The following is an 8,713-nucleotide window of genomic DNA, read 5'->3' on the forward strand; positions in this document are numbered from 1 at the left end:
ACAATTTGAAACTTGAAGACATTGAAGGCATTGTGAATCAGAAAGTCTATGATAGACTTATAGAAAAGAAGGCACCAGTTTGTGAAGAAGACACAGAACTTTGGAAATCCATGATACAAACTATGTGAAGAAACGATGATGAAGAAGAAACCAGGAAATTGATGAACAATCTAGCACCTTACTTAATGAGGCCATTTCTGTTCATGGGAGGTGAGAAGAATGTCATAAGAAGTGAAATAGCTAAAGCCATCAACAAGATGATGTTTGAATTAAAGGCAACACCTACCACTGTAGAGAAAACTTCAGAAGTGTCAATAAGTGGTGATACAATGCAAATTGATTAAAAAAATATTACTATTAATATTGAGGATAATCCTTTTGTAATTTGTGATCAGCCTGAGTCACATTCAAAAACATTCTAGATTAGTTAAAACTAATTGAAGAGGAGAAAAGACAATTATGAGAGGAAAAGAAAAAGGTTGAAGAAGCCAAGTTGAAGTTGCTTGAGGAAAATAAGAAATAGGAAGAAGAAAAGGAAAGGAAGGAAAAAGAGAAGGAAGAAAAATAGAGAAAAACAAGGGAGAGAACAAAGAAGAAACAAAAGGAAGATGAGACTAAAACATCTAGCTCATCCACTCCACTATCTCTTTTTGACCTTATAGGTGATGATGATGATCAATCTAACTTGATCTCATCTTTGACCAAGTTAAATGAGAAGAACAGAAAATATAAGAGTCTATAAAGGATATTAATGGAGGTGAGTGGCATATTGCATAACACTCTGGTAGCTAAACATATAGAAGCAGACCATGAACATAGAGCCAAAGCAATAGTAAAATCTTTTGATGAAGAATTTATACGTTTATAAAGTGTTGCAGAGGCTAAGGCTCAAATTTCTCATGATGCTAATCTTTTTAACACTATTTGTTAGAACAAAAAGAATGATTTGTTGAATCTTGATACTTATATCAAGGAACTCTGAAGATGTCAACAAGATAGCAAGGTACTATACATCAAATGTACTTTATCTCATAGGTTGACTAAATATTAGGATAATAAGATCGAAGGGAAGTTGAGTGAGCTAGAAGCTCTAACAAGTTAATTACAACAACCCTCCAGCAAAGTTGATGATTTTGAAGAACAAGTTGCCGGTGTTCACATTGACATCAAGAAACTACAACTTGAAAAAGAGAAAATTTGGAGAAGACTGTCAGATTTCAAAGAATCTATAGCTTTGAAACTATCAACAATTGAGCAACAATTGGAGGAATGTGCTAAAGCAAAGGACACTTATTCCAATTTCATATATTCCAACCTTGATGCAGTTGAGATTGCATCATATGCCTTATGTGCAATTCTCACCACTATTGAAGCAATCAAGGACACATGGGAGAAAGGTATGGATAGTATAAAGGAAAATTTTGATGATTTTATGAAGATGATATCAACTTGAGGCAGCGAGACAGATAAGTTTGACAGTTTTTGACAATAGTTAGACATAACTTTTTGACAGTTTTTGGACATTCCAACCTTTGTCATTGATGTCAAAGGGGGAGAAGTTGCATAAGAAAATTGTAAGTAAGTTATGCATTTTGTAGTCATATAAAAAGGGGGAGCATTTGAAATAAATGAAGATGAAGCATTTGTAATAGATGGTAAGTATAGAATGTTGTAAGTTTTGGTAAAAGTTTTTGATACTTAGCTAATTTTCCTACTTTGTTGCCATCAATGACAAAGGGGGATATTGTTGAAAATTGATCATATGTAGATATGTAAATATTGTCATTAATGGTAACACATGATGTACATGCTTGTAGAAAACCTCAGAAATAAAGATACTTAGCTTTTTGGTACTCAAAAAATTGTCTAAGTATGAAAATGGTTTGCAACAGTGTATTGTTTTATGTATAACTTGTTTATATGATGTTATTCTTGAGAAAGAAGATATATGGAGACAATATACATGTTGATGATGATGTGTATAACCTAAGATGTCAGTATGGATAGTACAGAAAAGAGATAATTAAGATTTACAGAACAACGAAATGAAAGGTAGATGAATTATTTTGTTTACAAAATAATTACTTGACCAATTAGGGATGACATCCTAGATGTTTACTCTAATTTGGGAAGGTTTATTTTGGTCCTAGCCGACCTAGCAACAATTTGTGAAAAGGCATGGTATTTATGCAAAGACATCTTGCAAAATTATTTGCAAGTGATGTACGAAAGTTATGAATGCAAAGTTTTGTATCAGATGTAGAAGCAAGTTTTTGATAACCCGAATCTCAGAGATTACTTTAGTAGCAAATCTTTTCCATTTGGAAATCTCGTCTCATGGGTCGATTGTCATTTGGCGAATAACGCATGCAACGTAGGTCAACCACGTCGCCCAATATTTATCATATTTGGGTCCAACACCCATAGTAGTCACCCATTAATTATCACATGATTAGTCAAAAATATCAATCCAATCACCAATGCAATATACATTTTGGATACATTTATTTTAAACATTTCGCCATCCTTTGCATGTTGTTTCTTATTAGCCCACGTTCTTTCGCCATTACTACAACCAAATAATTTTCCTTTGGGTTGGGCATCGCCTACCATTTTCTTGATGTGTGTTGACCTCCAGCCCCATTTAGCCAACTATTTCCTATTGTGAGCTTGCATAGGAAGGTGTATTTTTCCTACATTTGACATTCTCGCTTATTAATCCAGCGTAATTTTTCAACTATAAGATATTATTATTCTACACAATTCGCTCTTTTCTAGTCTAGAGACTAGAGACTAGCATTTCTTATTGCTGCCGAAGTTTCAAAGTGCTGAGTGCGTTGCCCATTGACTCGTGGACTATGATTTTCATAAAAGGCAAGTGATTTTAATTTATTTTTTATGTCAACAATGCTATTGGTTATTTTTTAAGTTTTATTGTCCAGTGTCCACTGTTGACTAGACATTTCACATGCTAAGATAGCCTATAGGTTTACGAATTATATTGGGTAGTACCGTAGACTATAGTAACGTAGCAGTAGTACCCTTTTTTTGAGAATGAATCATATTATTTTTATTATATGTAGTCTAAGTAGTCTACTATCACTGTTCACAATATTTGACTCATCACTATTTGAGCCTTTTGTTCAACAACTAAGTTGATTTATTTTTTGCAGCCTTTATCAGTTTGCAATGTCAAACAAGAGGGGTAACAGGGGTTCTGGTAAGATCCTTGAAAGTCAAGAAAGGCCACCATTACCAAAATGCAGAACCATATCGACATTTTTTAGTGGTAGAAATGTTTGCAACCTATAAGATTCACAGGTTAGATGTCCAATGCTTATTGAAAAAGGAGATTCATCACAAGTTGGAGACTCAAACCGTATTGAAGAAGTTCAAGTTGGTGAACCTGATATCTCAATCAAGGATGAACTTGAACATCATTTGGTGGCACTTCCCCTGAGTAGGGAGTCACAAACTGATATTATAGAGTTGAAGTCAGTTCCAGACCAGTCCGGTGAGAAAACCAAAAGTGATTCCATAAATCATGTTCATGCACAAAAGGGGAAAAGAAAATTGGAATCAAAGAAAGATCAATCTCATTGGGATCTGTCCAAAAGGAATTTTCAAAATGGATGGAAAAGTATTGGTTCATTGAACTAGTGGCCAATCCAATTGATGGTGAGCCTCATGTAGAATGCAGATGTAAGACTTGCACAAAGATAACAAAGAAAGATAAGAGGTGGCAACTTAAACTTGATACCATAAAAAATCATGCCGGTAAAGTTTACAAAAAGGAAACTATAGATGGAGTTGAAAAATCCATGTTAACTTGGAAAACAAAGGACAATTGTCTACATATTAGGAATGCTGAAATATATGAGTTACACCGGCAATTACGGGAGAAGCGTTCTACAGTAAAAGGTTCCATTGAAGATTTCATTGGAAAAGCAATGGAAGTGCAAAATATTGAGAAAAATAGTTCAATTAAGTGTGGTCTTTTATATTTTGAGTAGAGGACATCCTATGACAGACTACCCTTCAATTACTACCTTATTGCACTTTTTCAAAGTTTGAAACTATCTGAACAATCATTGGTCAGTAAATAGCAGGTGGGAATGGGCTAGATGTCTTGCATAGGTTGAAAAAGAAGATATGAAGGAAAAAATAAAACACTCAAATTTCATTGCATTGTCTCTAGATGAAGTTATAGCAGTTGATAATACTTCCTGGGTGTGCATACATGTTTATATTGTAAACGATCTTTGTCATCAACCCTTTCTACTATTTGTTGCTAAATTGAATTGTAGTGTGACAACTGAAAATTTATATGATTTATTAAATAGTACTCTAATTGAATGTGGAGGTTTGGATAACATGGAGATTACCAAAAAGTTGGTGTTTGTTGGAGCGGATGGAGCTTCAGTTATGCAAGGTCATAAAGGCAGTCTTTGCAAAAAGATCAAGAATGATTTGGCACCCTATGCTATTCCCATTCATTGCATGGCCCATCGAATGAATCTAGCTTTTGGAATTGTTAGCGATTTTGGTTGTGTAAGTAAAGTGGAATCTCTAATCAAAGAGATTTACCAATACTTTTGTCGAAGTCCAAAATGAGTCTGAGAATTTCAACACTTAGGTCAAGGACTTATTGATGGGAGGAAGCTTCTTAAAGACAATGATATCAAATGGATCTCTTTGGATGGACCAATGCATCAAGTGATCTCTAAATATCTGTCAATTCTTGGACTAATCCACTATGTGCAAGATAGATTTCCTTAGCTATATTCAAGTCTAACTAATGTTAAGACACTCATAACTTTCCCAGCTATTCTCCCCATGCTATAGGACATAAGAAATATTATAAAAAAGGTTCAACAAAGAGCTATGTACATTGTAGAATATAATAAGCTACGTAAAATGACATGTAACAGCCTAGATACTCTATATCGTTTACTACCATTAGATGAATCAAAGTTTGCAAAGTGGATAGAAATCATAGATTTGAAAAATCTTAGGAGCTTTTTATATATTGGTGCAAATGATGAGGTATGTGCTAGGGTACGTGGAGTTGACATACCAATGCAGTACTATGCTCGTGTCAACCCCGACTCCAACCCCAACGAAGCAGGAAGCAGAGTAGAATTAGAACTAGAGAAGGCAATTTCATGTGTTACAAGTGAAGACTTCAAGAAGATCAAAGACTCTGTGCTTGACTCTGTCAAGCGAGTTTTCTACAATATTTTGTCAAAAATTAGATTCATATTCCCTTTAGAGGAACTTCTTGAAGCAATGTCAATTGTTTTTCCTTAATATTGGTCTCTAAACTATCAGACTAATTTTCAAAGAAGGATGACAACTTTGATTCAACATTTTTGCAAACCTAAAGTAATGAATGAAGTGACTATAAATGAAATTTTAGATGAATTTCGACTGAGAGATCAATCATATTCTTTTGCAAACATAATGAGAGAACAATATGATCTTATGGAGAATCCAAATTAAGAGGGAGTAGTAACAAAGCTTTGGAAAAACCTTGGTGAGAGCAATCAGTTGAGAGAGCCAATACCAAAATATTTTAAGCTTATCAATTTATGTTTGACAATAATATTGGGTTCAGTGGAGGATGAGAGAGTTTTCAGTACTTTGGGCTTCCTGAAGTCAAAGGTTGGAAACAAATTAGACAAAAAATTGGATAATTGTTTGAGGCTCTATAATTCTAGGTATGAGGTAGATAGTTTCCCTTATGATAGATCTCTCAAAATTTGGAGAAACCAATGTCAAAGAAGATGGATGGCCAACATTTCAAACCCAAGTGGCAGTGGCAATGGTAGTGGTGGTGGTATTGATTCATGTCCTGATATTGGAAGTAATGAAGATGATGTTGACTTTGGCATGCATACTGACATTGATAGTGAATTTGAAGAAAATACAACAAACAATGAAATGTTATATGCAATAAATGAGGAGGATTTTAATGATAGTAATGCTGAGTTGATCTAGGCGGAGTGACATCTATAGCTGCTTCTCAACTTCAAGTTCTAACTTTTGCACGAGTCAAGTAGCTCTGATCTAAGACTATCTACTAATTAATTATGTTTGTAGAAGTTAATTTATAGCCTTCATTCATTGTCCTTTTATAGATGCTTATTTTTTTTTTTTTTAAATGTTGATGTTACAAACTTACATGTTGAGATTTTCATTGAAACTAGTTTTTACTTTTAGAGTCTACACATGTTGAGATTTTCATTGATTCTAGTTTTTAATACAATAGTACATGATGAACTTGAGATTTTCATTGATTCTAGTTTTTATAAATTTTTACTTTTAGATTTTCATTGATTCTAGTTTCTTTAAGAAATTGTAACATAATGCATTTAACAGAATAAGCTCTACTTAAAATTTTTATTAACTATAATTTATAATTATAAATCGGCCTGTAACATAATACATTTAACAATTACAAACAATCATAACCCTTTGCAAATGACTCAATGTCAAATTGAAATGACCCTGAATTCTCTTTTGTAGATACAAGGGAGCAACAATAGCTATAGGTTAGTTTGTAAATGTATATATAATCAGATCATTACGACATAATACATTATGTGTGTATAATCACATTGCCAATTTGCTAGATTGCCAATTGTACAATTTTTTCAAGTAGGAGTAGGGAAATTTTTTCCATCTGTTCTGTGTAGTAATAGTATGCTAGTGCCTGGCTGTCCGACTATCCTGATATGCTGGCTCTTGATTCCTATAACAATTAACATTAAACAAAGTTGAAATTAAATTCAAAATTTGAAATTAAAGAGAAACAAGTAACAAAATGATTATAGTTCTATCACTTACTAAGTTGTTACTTCTTAGTGCTATCAACTATGACAGTAATAGTTTGAGAAGATGACCCAGCTTGAATGAAGTTCTTTAGGGCACTCCATTTTGTATCATTTGGAAGCTCTATTTGTTTGAGGTTGTAGCTAAATAGTTGTACCCTCATCAACAATGAATACTTCATAGAGATAGTTTTACATGAATCAAGGAATTTATCTATAACTAAATTCATTGTTGATAGTGGTTTGATGCAACTTGCAATTCTTTTTGGAGTGGTTTCCTCAGGCAAGTTGTCTAAATCATAATTCATGGCGTTCTGCAATTTTTTTCATGTAATCTTCTTTTCCAATGAATTTGCTGTAAGAGTAAGCTAGATTTGGTAATCTAACATTTAGCAAGTTCAGTATGCTATGATTCATCTTCATCAAGTCTTTGGAAGTAGATTTGAGAGCTTCATCTATTTCCATTACTTGTTCACAATTATGATAGACAACAAAGATCATTACAGAGGCATCCAAGCAGTTGTTTATTTCATGGTTTGCCAAATTCCTATCACTAGATCTCTATACTTTATTCAAAATTTGTTTAGCAAGATTTTTTAAGGAATTGGTGAAGATTCCTCTTTTACCCTCAACATCTTTTTTTACATTTTCAAAGACAAGTTTGAGATTGCTATTTGAATCAAGCCATTCAAACAAACTATCACTGTTCTTCATTATTTTGTCCCAATTTTTTTGTTTGATAAGCTTAACCATGTTTATTATAGTATCCTTGACATAACGGTCTTCGGAAGATGTCATTCTGTTTTGTGCAATTAAATTCTCCATCTTTTTCTTCATTTCAGACATCTCTATTCACTCTTTTTTTGTATTTCTTCTAGTTGCAGTTGCCAATTAGTTGCTCTCTTCCTCTCATCCTCCAATTTCTTCTTCTAATCCTTGAGTTCCCTTTTCAAATTATGGATTGTCTTCACAGTGGACTCCTCCTTTTCTTCGCATTGTCCAATTCCTTCTTCAAATCATGAAGTTTTTGAGTAGACTCCTCTTTCTTCATGTTCTCCAATTCCTTCTTCAAATCCAAAATTTTCTTTGTAGTTGACTCCTCTTTTTTCTTTGCATTCTCCAATTCCTTCTTCATATGGTGGATTGTGTTACTATTTGCAGTAGCACTAGACTCCATTTTCTTTGCATTCTCCAATTCCTTCTTCAAATCAAAGATTTTTTTAATAGTTGACTCCTCTTTTTTCTTCATATTCTTTAATTGCTTCTTCAAATTGTGGATTGTGTTTGCACTAGACTCCTCTTTTTTTCTTCTCATTCCCCAATTCCTTCTACAAATTATCAATTATCCTTGCCTTAGACTCCTCGTTTTTCTTTTCATTCTCCAATTCAATCTTCAAATTATTATTTTTCTTGACAACAGAGTCCAGGTCAGTTTTTAATTTATTGTTGACCTGTGCACTACTCTCTACAAACTTGAACAATTGTGTAGTAGAGGCTTTTTCATGCTGAATTTTTTTTTTGCACTCATCCAATTCTTTAGTCAAATTTTGCACTTGTTCATTCAACTTTTCTTGCTGGACAATTGCCTTTGTAGGAGAAGAATTCTTTATCCTGTTTTGCAATTCTTTGAACCTATTGTTTGCTGCTTTACATTATCAAGGTCTTCCTGTAACTTTTCTATTTGCTTTGTAAGCCTTTCGTTTTCTCTCTCCATTTTTAGAAGTGTAGAGTAGACCATTTTGTTTCTCTCTTTTGATATATTGATTTTGTCAATATTTTTCACTTTTCACAAATCCATTTGAAGACTAGTAACTTGTACATCATTACGATTTATTACATTTTTTGGTGGATTATTATCTCTAGCTAGGGGCATAACAACT

The sequence above is a fragment of the Cupressus sempervirens genome, chromosome 2 (assembly GCF_028749045.1).
Source record: "Cupressus sempervirens isolate cs-2001-9-10 chromosome 2, ASM2874904v1, whole genome shotgun sequence".
Taxonomy (NCBI): domain Eukaryota; kingdom Viridiplantae; phylum Streptophyta; class Pinopsida; order Cupressales; family Cupressaceae; genus Cupressus; species Cupressus sempervirens.